The 16,149-nt window shown below is 38.3% G+C and overlaps 1 protein-coding gene across 1 annotated transcript in view; it reads right to left on the minus strand.

The window, feature by feature from the left end:
• The window catches only part of LOC118021193 (olfactory receptor 6V1-like), a 114,527-nt gene that overhangs the window by 31,906 nt on the left and 66,472 nt on the right, over positions 1-16,149 (minus strand).

The raw sequence follows: 16,149 nt of genomic DNA on the forward strand, positions 1-16,149 counted from the left end.
TCCTTTATAAAGATTAATTTATCAGTACTTTTTAAGATAATTTAAATTGGAGGAAATAGGATATAGAGACAGCAATTAGAAGCTATTCTAGTAATCACAGTAAAAAAATTTTGAGGATATGAACTACTGTGGTCAAGAAGGAAATAAGGATGGGTGGGGATGGGGTAGAGGAAGAACTCCAAGTCATTTGATGGCTGGTTGGCCCATCTTTCCATCTATCTTGCTCCATACAAAGAAGTTTCTACTTTTCATACCTAATAGACTGGGGAAATGGTGGTAGCAATGGGAGGCATATGATTATTTGAGTAGAACATGTTTTGGATACACTAAGTTAAAGTGTTAGTAGCATGTCCAGATGGAAGTGAAAAACAGGTGATTGGAATGAGGGTCAGGAGCTGGACATTGAGATATTTCAGCACCAAAGTGATACTTGAAGTTGGGGTGAGGGGGAGTATAAACAGAGAAGTTATCCATAAATAATAACTTTTAAAAGTCTTTGTTTATGGGGGTGGGGAAAAGAGACAGATAAGAGGAGAAGGGCCTTATAACAAAATGATCCCTCTTTTTGCTATGGCATTTTTTGTTGCTTGTTTTTGTTTCACTGATTTATTTCATAGAGAGAAGAAAGCAAATAAGTGGGTCAATTTTGCCATCTTGAGCTGAAAGTCCATAATAGCAAAGATTCTAATGGAGATTTAAAGGATTGTATCTCAAAGGAAGAGAGTAATTCTGTAGTGGATTACTTAAGTACTTGCTTGGAACTGCCCTATTCCCAGCCCAATCAAGGCCCCTGGAAATTATGTCAAGACCTGAAGGACATGATGATCTGGAAGCTGATGATCTGGAAGAAGGAGAATGTGGGTGGTCACCATCTGATTTGCCAAGAACTGAGAGGTTTCCCAGCACACAAGATTTTCAGTGCTAAAATGGAAAGTTCTAGGAAACCAGGGTAAGTTGGACCCACCCAAAGGAATGGAATGAAGAAAGTGCACAGAAATGCCATAGGTCTCATCTTGATTATTTCTCTAAGTTCTCTCAAAATGTGTCCAGGGCTGGGAAGCAGACGTTTATAGGTAAAGTGAGTACATCCCAGATGGATGAAGCTCCTGGTTCACTGTAGGGGGTATGGGGGGGAGCAGTTCTAATCAGCAACCATTCGCCAATAGAACCAGAGCCCCAAGACCTAACAAGAGAGTGTCTGGGGTCCAATCTCTGCAGATATCACAAAGCAGAAGAGAGAATAAGAGTGAGAGGGCAGGGCTTGGATCAGGACAGTGCTAGGCTGGCAAACGGAATGTCAGCAACAATTGTTTCACATAACCGAAGTGGTTGATATGGCAGCCTGTGAAGGCAGGTGGGTTAAATTGACCTCTGATACAAGGACATTTTTTAGGCTATAAAACCAGGAAGAATAGCCCATATCCTGTCCTGGCAACATATTCATGACAATGTGCCATTGTGCAGATCCTGTTGACTTTCCTGAAGAAGGAGAATCTGTTCTAATGTGTACCTGGAAAGGTTAAGAGGACGTGTTGGGAAGCCCTGTCAAGTGGCCTAAAGAGAAAAACACACTTTTCCTCCTTTCCATCCCTTCAGAAACCCCAGAGTACAATCCTTGTTCATCTTCCTGAGCTTAGCTGAGCTACCAGGTTAGATATTGGTCCTGAATTCTAGGAGCAGAGGTTGACCACAAAGATTAAACTGTAATTTTAAATTGTGAGGGGCAGCACAATAGAATGAGAAGGGGATGGCTTTTGCAAGTAGAGAAACCTAGACATTGATTTAGTCTGGCCACTTACTACCTACGCCATCTTAGCAAATTAACTTGTATTGTTGGTTTAATAGAAGGTATCACACAAGGGGTTTTGTGAGACAGGGACATAACCATATGAAAATGCCACTTGGCATTTGCCAATACATGAGAAAGGGAAACTCCCTTCTTCCCTCACAGAGTGACCCAACTCCCTGTGTGTGTGATTGTTTATATGTGTGTGTGTGTGTGTGTGTGTTTCTAAGCCAGATTCTAAGATTCTGGCTTAGAATCTTACCCAGGAATAGAAGCCTTCTCTTCTTCCTCATCCTTTCTCAGGAGTTACATTTTAACTGGATGTTGTAGCTCTGATTCCAAAGCCAGACAGGCTTGTCTTTTTCCATTTGCTCACAGACTTCCAGCTCAAAAACACACCACTGGCTTCCATCTCATTGTAAAAAGGGGGCTGGAGCAGTACTAGATAATTGAGTCAGAAATGATTCCCTCCCCTAATCCCAGAGATTCAGTTCCTGTGACGAAAACAAGATACAGTCTCTCCTTCCTCCAACTGCTCCCAGCTATCTCTCAATCCTCACCTCTGTCCCCTATTTTCACTTTGCTCCATACACAATGAGTCCATCAGGAACCATGGAAGACCCCGGGAAAGACGCCCACAGTAGAAGACTAGCATGTTTCTGGAAATGTTTGAAGAAATCCTCTAAAAATGTAAGCTTGCAGGGGCATCTGGGTGGCTCAGCTGGTTGAGCGTCTGCTTTCAGCTCAGGTTGTGATCCCAGGGTTCTCCCTCTTCTCCCTACTTGTGTTCTCTTGCTATCTCTGTCTCTCTCTCACAAATAAATAAAATCTTTTTTAAAAAATGTAAGCTTACAGCATAAATCTGTGAAAGGGAAGGAACTCTCAGGCCTTCCAAAAAGGAGGAGTCTAGAATTAGAGAACTTCATTTCTCCATTTCCTCTCATTTCTCCTGGTCCTCTGGCCTCTTTGTTGCTGAGCAAAAGGAAATGGATAAGACCTGATTACAGAACCATCTGATTTGTGGGTTTCTAGAGAGTTAAACCTTTGTTCCAAAGTTACTGACCCAAAATGCCTGAAAAGAGCCAGGCCCAGAAGGGACTTGGGAGGAAGGGGTGGGCATAAATAAGGCCCCTGCCAAAAGTGGCAAACCAGTCCCTTGAATAAGATTAATGGAAGGTTCTGTTCTGCTGGGCTGGACTGGCTAGAAAGGCAGGAAACTTAAGGTTTTCCTGAGTATTCCACATTTGCACTGGACAAGCCCTCTTAGGCCTCAATTTTTTCTCACTGCTGTCCTCCTTTAGTGTAAATAAATATAGGAAGACTGCTTCCCAGCCAAGACGGATCTGAGCTGCAGGGTATACAGAGTTTTCAGCAAACACTGCCAGGAGATGCCAAAAAGCTGCCAGGTTTCATTGAAATTTTAAGATTTACCCATTCTTTCTCCTAAACTGAGAAAATTACTTCCAAGTTTTCAAGAAATTTAAATTTTGAAAAGAGTTTATTCACTCATTTATTCTTTTGACAAATATTTATTGATCACCTACTACTTGAGAATTACTGTTCTATGCCTTCTGGATAAAGCAGGAAATGGGTGATAAGAATTCTTTGCCCCTTAAGATGTACATCCTACTGGAGGGACAGGCAAATCATAAAGAAATATATGTAAAATTCTGGGTTACAAGTGCTATGGAGATAAATGAAGCAAGGCAAAGGGATGAAAAGAGTCTGAGGGTGATCATTTAAACAGGAAGAGCTCCCTGAAAAAGAAATATTTGAGCAGAGTGAACCTGCCATTCGTGTATGTACAGTAGAGGTTGCCAAGCAGAGGGAACTGCAAGTACAACTCCTGAGGCAGGAGTTTGTTTTGGTATGTTTAAAGAAGAGCAAGAAGGCCAAGGCAAGTGGAGCAGACTAGGGAGAAAAACAATAATAGAAACTGAAATCGGAAAATTTTGTAGGACTTCCTAGACCATGACTGGGGAGGGGCAATGAATTTATTCTACATATAATGGAAAGATATCAGGAAGGGCTTTGTTTTGATTTTGGAGGGAGGGAGTACAAAATCTGCTTTATTTTTTTAAAGGATCACACTCTGGCGGCTATCTGTAGGATAGATTATGTAAGGGCACAAGCAGAAGCAAGAACAGTTAGGAAATGTTGCAGCAGTCCTTGTGATAGGTGCTTGCAGTTGACTAATGGGACGGAACTGGGGATGGAAAAGGAGATGGCATTATAGATACTTTCATGGTAAGACTACGGGATTTGTTGGAAGATTGGGTGTAGGTTGCAAGAGAAAGAACATTATCATTGATGACTCCAAAGTTTTGACTTAGCATCTGGGTACTCAGAGGCGCCATTTACTAAAATGTGTGCAATGCTGTGAGAGGAGCAGTTTGGGAATGTGGAGAATCAAAAGTTCTGACCTGGATGTGTTAAATCTGTGATGCTTTATGAAATCCAATGAAGCTGTTATGTAGGCTGTTAAATGAACATGTCTGGAATTCAGGGGAAAGGTGAGGGCTGGAAATACAATTTGGGAGTCATTACCAGATAAAAGCCATTATGATAGATGATCCTAGCAAGTGAGGGTCATCCAACAGTTAGAGGTTAAGGACGAGGAGGACCGTCAAAAGAGACACGATTATTTTATTGAAACAAAGAATATAAGTCAGAACACAATTCATGACATAATATAACATCACAGGAAAAAAGATGTTATTTGTTGTTTGAGTTAATCACTCTTAATGTTGGTAAGAATGTGGGGTAATTGGCAATGTCACACACTGCCCGAGAAGGTGTCATTTTGGAAAAAGCAGTTTGGAACTTTTTAACCTAGTAATTCCACTTCCAGGAATAATGATTTACTTATTCTTTTATTCATCTACTATTTGTTGAGACTTTTTCACTCCAAGTTCTGTTCTAGACACTGAGAATATAGTAGTGAAATAAATAAATACACACACACACACACACACATCCACCCTCACAGTGCTTATATTCAAGTGAGGATCTTATTACAGTATTCTTTGAAAGAGTTATAACTGAAGATAACTAAATGTTTAAATAAGGGATTGGTTAAGTAAATAATTTCTGTTCATACAATATATGTTAGGTAGCCTTTAAAATATACAGAAGAAATCTAATTATAGTGGCAAATGTTTATAAGCTACTGTGCAGTAAATAATATTATGAACAAGATATACAGTGTGGATTAATTTATAAGGCATATGTCCTGTGTGTGTGCACACATATACATGAGCATACATGTACCAGGACAATTCACTGAAATACTGGTTTGTGAGTTTTTGCTGTTGCTGTTGCTGCTATAGGAATAAATGGGAGATATCGTTCCCTCCCCATCCTAATATGTGTTGGTGTGCTGAGTCTGAGCTCCTCAGTTTACATTATCTCTTAGGGATTTAACAGATCAGGGCATAAGAGTGAGTGTATAGGCCCAAAGGAGGCTGCTGTAAGGGTGGGAGCTACATAATAAGAATCTAAGTTCATGACCAAAATGGAAGATTTCCAAGTCTAGTAGATAGGGCTATTCTAGGTGTATTTGATTTTGACAAATAAAAAAAATTCTCTCATATCTATATGAAAATTATAAATTTATAATTCTATAAATCTTATAAATTTATAATTATATTTTGGTCAATAAAGAATAAGAAAGATAAATAGAAACAGTTGAAAGCTGTACTAGAATGGTAACAGTGGTAAAATTATGATTGATTTTATTTTCTTTGGTCACATTTTTTTCTACAGTGAGCGTTTATAATTTTGAAATGTATTTCAAGTACAGCGAGACCTCAGATGAAAGAGGTATCACTTTGGCTAAGACCATCAGGGAAGACTCTTTGGAGAAAATGGGATTTGAGCATCAGATCTAAGACCTATGGATAGAAATAGGGATGGGTGAATACTCCAGGAGCAGGCAACATATTCACAGATGCAGTAGGTCACAGGGACATGTTCAGGACATTACAAAAGTTTGGTTTGTTTGGAACATACATTCTGTATATAGCATATGCACAGCCTGTTTCTAACATCCAAGGTTGTTGTCTGAGGGTGGGGTCTATGTGCAGGATAGTGAGGAAAGCATGTAAAAATGCTTCCCTTGTTACCCTTCCTACATCTCTCAGAGTCTTATTTCTATATGGTTTAGTTCCTTCAAAATCATGCAGTAATAAGGTTAAACTATTTCCTTAACAAACAATGTACTTATTTGAAATACAAGTAAAATCATTTAAATTTTAAAATGCCAAAGCCCTGCATACCCAGAGATTTTCATTTGGTATTTCTAAGATGGGCCTGTTGTTTTTGTTTTTGCTTTTTGTTTGCTTAAGCAGTTCTTATTTACATAGGGATTTGAGAACCCATGCTCTACTCCTCATTAGAGCTTCAGCCTGAATTCATAACTAAAAACTCTTTAAAACCCACTTCAGTGCAGTATTACAATATCTTTAGGCTTGTTTTAGAGCATGTTGTGAAATGTCCATCTTCCTGGCTATCTCTTTAGCCTTCAGGTTTCACTCAAACCACTGCTCCCCAAGAACATGGATTTCAACCTTAATCTATATATTTTAGGATCTCTATATCATTGATGGCATCTCAGAGTCTCCTACAGGGCTTCATAAAAATACCAAATTCCTACATCATTTTATCAAATTCCTGAATCAAAATCTTTGGGTATAGAGCTCAGTAATCTGTTTTATTTTTATAGCTATACCAGAGATTTAGATGCAGCGAGCCCAACACTTCCCTACTGGCCATAGAGTTCACCAGCTTCTCCTCTGGTCTACCAAGAATCTGCCAGACTTAGGTTCTTCTGGGCCTGAGCCATTCAGACTTCTTCCTTCCTGCTATGACCTATTTATACCTTAACCTTCTGCTCCAGGCTTACCCACCTAGGTACTCTCCAGGTTCCCATCCCCATGGATAATGTAGCTCTGAAGTTCATTCATGAAGGAATGAACAAGATACCTTTGTATAACTCAAAATGAGGAATACAGTTTTCTCAGCCTTGGGCACTAAAATCTCTGCTAACTGGTTGATTAAAAATCTTGCTATAGAAGAACATCTTTAGTAACATCAACTTTGAAGTACCATATGTCTTGGAGATGATGAAAAAAACAATAATTTCAGAGGAATTTGAACACTGCCAAATGATATATTTAAGTATAATGGCCCAAAGAGCAGGAAATGTTAGCGAGTCAAAAAAACATGGCATCTCTGGCAAGGAGTGGCCCAAGGCTTATGTTAATCCTTCTGACTCCTGCATCACTAATCCAACAGCAACAGCACATGAATGGGAGCTATCATTACTCCAAGGGCAGGCCAAGATTTAAAATCATCCTGCACTAAAATGCAACATGTGGCAGTTTAAATTCCTTCCTAATAATTCAAGAGGTAACAGGTAACATACTCAATCCATGGAGTGAGACAGTACCCTATTCTCACACAGTACCAGACATGAAGTCCTGAAAGGTCAATGTCATACTCAGGAAGATATAAATCCTTGAAGCAAATCAGTGCCTGGACTTAGTCAATAACCAGGTGGAATGTATTAGTCTGTGAGGGTCAGGTGCCTTGAGAATGACAGCTTACTCTCTTCTAAGAAATCTGCAACAAGAAATCTTAAAGATTCTTGTAAAATATTCATAGAAACACAAATTTTTACTGACAAATAAGCAGATACTCTCGATTTCGTTATCAAGGGACATTGCTACGTTATTCAGGCCTAGAAACTCCTTCCCGGTTGGGATCCTGTAACACCAACTCCTATTAAATATTTGACCAAACACCCAAATTTGAGAAAGGCTCCAAAAAACCTTTTGCCATAATAACTATTCTGGTTCCAACTTCAGATAAATTACTCCCATATAGTTTCTTCATGAAAATTAAGGTACATCCATGTGATGAAACTACCAATAAATTTGAAAAATTACATAACATAGACAAATTTCTTTCCATCAATATTGCTTAATAAAACACAGCTTTAAATAGTAAAGAAAAAATACTCTGACTAATCCAATAATTAATTATTAATGACACTGAAATTATATTTTAAACCTCTCCCACAATGAGAACACCCAGCCCTGTTATCTTCACCAATCACTTCTACCAAATATTTCAAAAATAAATAACAACAATTATACACAATTATTCAGGAGAACAGAGAAGAGGACTTCCCAACTCAATTTATGAGTCCAGCTTAATCTCCTGATAACAAATTCTGATAAATATATTATGATGAAGTAAAATTACAGGTCAATATCACTCATGGACAGATAATCAAAGATACTAAGAAAAGTCCTATCAAATTAAATCCATCTCTTTATCTACCTATCTACATATCTATATATTCACCTACATAAATCTATGTATGTGTGTGTGTGTGTGTGTATATATATATATATATATATGTATATATTCTTAACATTATAACCACTTCGGTTTATTCCTGCAGTGAAAGGTTGGGTTTTTTTAAGATTTTATTTATTTATTTGACACAGAGAGAGATAGCAAGAGCAGGCACACAAGCAGGGGGAATGGGAGAGGGAGAAGCAGGGAGCCCCATGCAGGGCTCAATCCCAGGACCCTGGGATCACAACCCGAGCCGAGGGCAGACACTTAATGACTGAGCCACCCAGGCGCCCTTTTTTGTTTGTTTGTTTAAAGAGAAAGTTTGGTTTAATATTCAATAAACAATGAAATTCTCCATGTTAACAAAATAAAAGAAAGACTCATGTAATCGTTATCAATTGAACCAAAAAACTTTTTGATAAAATTCATTCTTGGGGTGCCTGGATGGTATAGTTGGTTAAGAGTTTGACTCTTGAAAAAAAAAAAAAAAAAGAGTTTGACTCTTGGTTTCAGCTCAGGTCATGATCTTGGGTTTGAAACTGAGGCCCGAGCTGGGCTCCCTACTCAGCAGGGAGTCTGTTTAGGTTTCTCTCTCCCTCTCCCTTTGCACCTCTCCCTGTTTGTGTGCTGTCTCTCTCTCCAAAAAAAAAAAAATCATTATCTATTTATGAATTTTTAAAACTTATCAAACCAGTGAACTAGTATTCTATTACTGCTGTACAAATTGTCACAAACTTAGTGGCTTAAACAACACAAATTTATTATCTTGAAATACTATACGTTAGAAGTTCAACACAGGTCTCACCAGACTAAAAATCAAAGTGTCTAAGGGCTATGTTCTTTTCTGGAGGCTCAGAAGGAGAATCCATTTCCTTGCTTTTCCCAGCTAAGTCTGTCCTAATTCTTGGGCTCATAGCCCCCTTTCTCCATCTTTAAGGCCAGCCATGTTGCATCTCTCTGACTCTTCTTCCATCTACACATTCTTTCTAACTGAGCAAAGCTGAAAATGTTTCTCTGATTTTAAGGATTCATGTGACTAGATTAGGCCTACTTGGAAGATCCAGGATAATTCCTCTATCTCTATTCTTTAACATTAATCACATCTGCAAAATTCCATTTGCCATGTAAGGTAACATATTTATAGTTCAGGAGCTGAGGACTTGCACTTCTTTGCAGGGTGGGGGGAGACATTTTCTACCACAACTAGTAATAAAAAGGAACTTTTTTAATCTAATAAAGAATATCTACAAATATCCACACCTAGTATTAAATTTAATAATGAACTATTAACAGCTTTCACTCTGCACCAGAAATACCACAACATATCCTCAATGGTTACTTCTATTGAACACTGTACTGGAGGTTCTAAGTGGTTTAGTAAGTCAAGAAAAGATATAAAAATATGAGGAAATGAAAAATGTGCTATATTATTAAGTGATATATTTGTGTATATAGAAGATCTAAAAGAATCAATGAGAAATTATAAGGATTATTAAGTATTTGCAAGATTTCTGAACACATGATCAATTTACAAAAATAATTCTATTTCTCTATGCCAGTAACAAACTATTAGAATATGAAATTTTTAAAAATCATACCATTTACAGTGGCATACAATGCCATGTACCAAAAATAAATCTAACAAAAAGATTTTCCACAGAAATATTTTTGACAGAAATTAAAGAAGACCGGTAAATGGAAGGACATGCTATTTTCATAGATTGTAAACCCAGTACCATAAATGTGTTCATTCTCCCACCGTTGATCTATCGAATCAATATAATCCCAATCAAAACACCATTTTTTCTTTGTAGACTTTTAAAATACTCATGAAATGCACAAGCTGGTTTTTTAATACACATGAAATGCAAAGGGTCAAGAATAAGAGCAAGATAAGAAAATCTTGAGGAAGAAACAATTGGAAAGAATTACTGTACTGGATGTCATTAGTGACTCTTTTTTATTTGATTGTTTTGGGGTTTTAACACTTTTTCTTAAGTAGGCTCCAACATGGGACTCAAACTCACAACCCTGAGATCAAGAGACACACTATACCAACTGAGCCAGTCAGATGCCCCATGAGTAACTTTAACATTGTAATCATTTAAAAAGTGTGAAATTGACATGATGAAAACAAACAGAATAATGATGAAATATGGATACCTGGGCACCTGGGTGGCTTAGTCAGTTAAGCATCTGACTCTTGATTTTTGCTCAGGTCATGATCTTTTAGGGTTGTGAGATCAAGCCCCACTTTGGGCTCTGTACTGGGCATGTAGCCTGTTTAAGATTTTCTCTCTTTCCCACTCCTGCTGCCCCCCTCCCTCTCTAAAACAAAAATATATAGATACCTAAATTTGCAATGAAGTCACAAAACTATGAGAAAAATATGTTTTTTTCAACAACAGCATAGAGATGATTGAATATCCATATGGAAAAAAATTAATCTTAGTCCCTTCTCACATCAAACACAAAAAGCCATCTATAAGCAGATAGTAGATCTAAATATCTAATGAAACAACAACAAAAAAAAAAAACCTCCTAGAAGATAAAATTAGTATCTTCATGAACTTGGAGCAGAGAAAACACTAACCATAAAGGAAAAGATGGATACATATAAACATTAAAATTATGAGCTTCTGTTCATCAAAAGACATCATTAAAAGAATAAAGACAATATACACAGAAATCCTACAATCAATAAGAAAATACAAGCAATCCAGTTGAAAAATGGGCAAGACTTTGTATAGGCACCTTACAAAAAGGATATCCGATATCCAGAAAATATGTGGTAATCACAAAAAAATCAAAATAAAATCACAGTAAGTTCCACTACACATCCATTAGAATAGTCAATAAGATTAAAATTGACAATATCTAATATTGTTGAGGTTGTAGTGAAATGGAAATTCTTACACCCTGCTGGTGTGCAAACTGGTATAACAACTTTGGGAAACATTTTGGTATTATGTCCTAATAATGAACATGCACATATTAAATCTCTGTTGATTTTCCTTCCCTTAAGTGTAAAATTTAACTGCTTAAAAACTTAAACTCTGGGGGTGCCTGCATAGCTCAGTCAGTTGAACATCTGGCTCTTGATTTTGGCTCAGGTCATGGTCTTGGGGTCATGAGATCAAGCCCCGCATTGGACTCCATGCTCAATGTGGAGTTGGTTTGAGATTCTCCCTCTCCCATAGCCCCTCCCCCTGCTCACACAATCTCTCTCTAAAATAATTTTTTTTAAATATTAAAAAAAAAACAGACTCTGGTATCAGACTACTTGATTTTGAACCCTAACTCTGCCAATTACTAACTTTGCAACCTTGAGCAATTTACTTTATCTCTCTAGGCCTCAAATTCTTCATCCTTAAAATGAGGATAATATTTAAGTTATATAATCATTTTGGGGCATTTGGGTGGTTCAGTCGGTTATGTAAGTGTCTGACTTGATTTCAGCTCAGGTCATGATCTCAGGGTCTTGAGACCAAGTCCCGTATAGGGCTACGTGCCCGGCATGGAGACTTCTTAAGATTCCCTCCCTTTCCCTCTGCCCCTCCCCCCCACAAAAAAAAGTTATATGATCATTTTAAGGAATAGGTGAATTAATATGTTAAGCACTTAGAATAGTGTCTGACTTATTGTAAGCACTGTATAAATATTTGTTCTTATTGTTGTTTTTGGTATTTGAAGAAGCTGTATACAATAACTCTAGGGTATGTGATTCTCGTGAGAGTAGGAGACACAAGGAGCAGAGCTCTACTTCTGAGGTCTTGTACAGTGGGAGGGAGGGTCATATGTCAAAAGTACTTAGTGTAGGGATACCTGGGTGGCTCAGTTGGTTAAGCATCTGCCTTCAGCTCAGGTCATGATCCCAGGGTCCTAGGATCAAACCCTGCATCGGGCTCCCTGTTCAGCAGGGAGACTGCTTCTCCCTCTCTCTCCGCTGCTCCCCCTGCTTGTGCACGCTCTCTCTCTCTCTGTCAAATAAATAAATAAAATCTTTAAAAATAAATCACATTTTTTAATTTTTTAAAAAAGTACTCCGTATATAAAAAGTGTTAAGAAGGGGGGAAACACCATGTTGGAGTGTATAGCACACTGACAAGAGACACCGGAGAAATCTCTGGCAGCTACCCTTAAGAGGAAAATGTGGGGATCAAGAAAAACACTAAGAAAGTGGAATGCAATGTGTAAAACTTCTCCATACCCCCAAAAGTATAACAATAGTAAAGAACTTTAATATTATTTAAAACTTCTGAATCAAATTCTATTTTATCATGTTTGCTTGGATGCTTTATACAATCTATGGACGGACAGCAACATGTCTAGCAACTGCCCGCTCCATTTAGGTTAAACCTGTAAAATACTTATTAGTCCTCAATAAACAGAAACTAATATTACAATTCTGATCACAGCCTATTAAATTAACAAATTTTTGACTGCCTCCCCCATTATATTCTAATTCATTTCTGTGTGCTCATCACCTTAAACCTCTCTGTAAAGGTAGGTGCTTAATCAATATTTGTAGAATAGATTATCTGAAAGAACTAGGTAGATGATGGGTAGGGAGATGAATTCATAAAAGAAAGGATGAATGCTGAGACTGTTCACATCAACTTTATGGGGAAACACCCTAGAATGGTCAGCCATGGAAGGTAAATGTTTGCTTATAGTAGGCCTTGTATTTTCCTACTTTGGTACTCTCTCTATTAGTGTTTGGGCATGCCTCTTTGGGTCCTTGTCCTCACTGGTAGGCAGTGGAGTAGTTAAAAGCTCAGGTTCCAAAGGCAGACTGCTTGCATTCAAATTCTGGTTCATCCAAAGATGTATGCATGGTAAAGTTAGGGATGTGAAGCCTCAGGGCCCCTTACTTACAACCTCTTCCCAAGTCCTGTATCTGTATTTCATATTTGAAAATTTGCATTTTACTTCTGAAAGAGGTTCCCACTATTGTAAAACAAAACTTTTGTATTCCACAAAACATGGATCCAAACCTGGCTCTACCAGTTACTGGCTATGTGACTTGGGCTTAGCGTATTTATCTGCTATGTGCCTCCATTTCTCCATTTGTAAATGGAAGAAAGCTGGCAATCTGCTCCATAGCATTGTTTTGAAAATTGAGTAAATATGTGTAAAATGTTTAGCACAGTGTAATGCACATAGTATGTGTTCACTGTGCATTGGCTTCTTTAACTCTTTTTTTGGTCATTCCTTACCTTCCTTTTTCGTGAGCCCTGTCAGGTCTAAGATCACCTTCTTCTTTGCAAATTTAGCCTGTGGCTGGCTCCTCTTTAATCCTTAATCCCTTCCCCTTACACCTGTACATTCCCTTCTATGAGCCTCTTCAGCTGTTTACAGCCTGATTTTATCAACCTCTATTTGTTTTTTGAAACCTACTAGACCCGTTCATTACTTAAAGGACATGACAATTTTGGTTTCATTTTCTCCACCTTGGAGCCATCTGCTAGATTAGTTTTCTAAACAATAGCATGAAGAAGAAAATGATATTATCCTCAAACTTTCTAAACAACACTCCGAAAACTTTCCAACATACCATCTATAGAACTGCAGCAGTTACTTAGATTCCATCTTCCCTCTGAAATTTTGATCTTTTCAGATATATTCAACCCCATGAATACTGATGCCTCTGAGTCAACTGTGGAACAGACTTGGGACACATGGATTTTTGCAGGTGGACTTGCCTAGTTCCTAAAACCAAGCTAAAACCAAGGTTTGCCTGATACTGTTCATCTCCATTTAGATCTTTAATGCAGTGTGGGTAGGAGGTGAGGAAATTATGTTGCGTGATTTATTGGCTTATTGACCCTTAAACCATATCAGTTTCTAGAATAAATATCTATTTCTGATTTAGCCAAAATTGTTTAACCAATATCTGCAAACATTTATATCGGGCTAAAATACCCAGGAGTCCTATAATCAAAAATACATTATGGAATGAAAGATTAAAAATATGGTCGGGTGCCTGGGTGGCTCAGTTGGTTAAGTGACTGTGTTCGGCTCAGATCATGATCCTGGAGTCCTGGGATCAAGTCCCACATCGGGCTCCCAGCTCGGCGGGGAGTCTGCTTCTCCCTCTGACCCTCCCCCTCTCATGCTCTCTCTCTCTCTCTCTCATTCTCTCTCTCTCAAATAAACAAATAAAATCTTTTAAAAAAATAAAAATAAAAGTATGGTCATTCCTACTCGCCTGTAAGGGATCCTCACCATGTTCCATTATTCTATGGATATTACTTTCCATGATATCCCTGACCAATATGTGACCATAACATAAAAAACAATGATTTTTAAACTAATATATATGTAAATATCATCATGCAATGCCTCTCAATATTATATTCCATAGGTAATAATCTGTCTTATATCCCAGGAACACTGAAGCATCTTGAAGCCCAGCAAAAATGATATCAAGAATTCAGTACAACATGCCCAGCTGCCTTATCTTCTCTACTCCCCATCTGCCCTTCCCATCTGAAATGCCTGGTATATCATGGGTTTAGAACCTGATTTCAACCCAAAGTTTCAAATACACTTGCAACCAGTATAGGTTCCAACCCTTTCAGCATTTATTGTCCCTTCTCAAACACTAGCTGAATTAAGATTCTCAAATAGAACCAAAAGAATGTGTGTGTGTGTGTGTGCGTGTGTCTTCGTGTTAGAGCCCTTGAAGTTAAGGACTCAACAATCACACACAAATTCATGCCACCCAGTTTTATAGTCTTAATTTCCCAGCATCCAGAGCAGCCCATCTCTAGTTTTCTCCCCTGTCATGATTGGTGGTGGCCCCTAGGAGAATCCTGATCACCCTAGCAGCCCTATGAAATTTTTTGAAGAACATCTCCTCTTGAACTTATTATAAGGGGATCAAGCAAAGGTGTCCTACAGCTGTAATCTGAAATCTGCTACCACAGCTGGTAGCAGTCTCTCCAGAGACTAGGGGAGCAGACTGTTTTTAAGGCTACATACCGCAGGCATATGATTATGAGGGAAAAGAAAACATTTCCGTAAGCTAGGAAAGAGCTGCTATGTTTTTTTTTTTTTGTAGTTTTTAATTTTATTATATTATGTTAGTCACCATACATCATTAGTTTTTGATGTAGTGACCCACGACCCATTGTTTTCGTATAACACCCAGTGCTCCATGCAGTACGTGCCCTCCTTAATACCCATCAGCGGGCTAACCAATCCCCCCTCCCCCCTCCCCTCTAGAACCCTGTTTGTTTCTCAGGTCCATAGTCTCTCATGGTTCACCTCTCCCTCCAATTCCCCCCCCTCATTTTTCCCTTCCTTCTCCTAATGTCCTCCATGTTATTCCTTATGTTCCCCAAATAAGTGAAACCATATGATAATTGACTTTCTCTGCTTGACTTATTTCACTTAGCATAATCTCCTCCAGTCCCATCCATGTTGATGTAAAAGTTGGGTATTCATCTTTTCTGATGGCTGAGTAATATTCCATTGTATATATGGACCACATCTTCTTTATCCATTCATCTGTTGAAGGGCATCTCAGCTCTTTCCATAGTTTGGCTATTGGGGACATTGCTGCTATGAACATTGGGGTGCATAGGACCCTTCTTTTCACTACATCTGTGTCTTTAGGGTAAATACCCAGTAGTACAATTGCTGGGTCATAGCGTAGCTCTATTTTTAAATTTTTGAGGAACCTCCACACTGTTTTCCAAAGTGGCTGTACCAACTTGCATTCCCACCAACAGTGTAAGAGGGTTCCCCTTTCTCCACAACCTCTCCACCATTTGTTGTTTCTTTCCCTGTCCATTTTGGCCATTCTAACTGGTGTAAGGTGGTATCTCAGTGTGGTTTTGATTTGGATTTCCTGATGGCTAATGATGATGAACATTTTTTCATGTGTCTGTTAGCCATTTGTATGTCTTCTTCAGAGAAGTGTCTGTTCATCTCTTCTGCCCACTTTTTGACTTGATTATTTGTTTTTTGGGTGTTGAGTTTGAGAAGTT

The sequence above is a fragment of the Mirounga leonina genome, unplaced genomic scaffold, assembly GCF_011800145.1.
Source record: "Mirounga leonina isolate KUSES-001 unplaced genomic scaffold, KU_Mleo_1.0 Mir_174, whole genome shotgun sequence".
In the NCBI taxonomy this organism is placed as follows: domain Eukaryota; kingdom Metazoa; phylum Chordata; class Mammalia; order Carnivora; family Phocidae; genus Mirounga; species Mirounga leonina.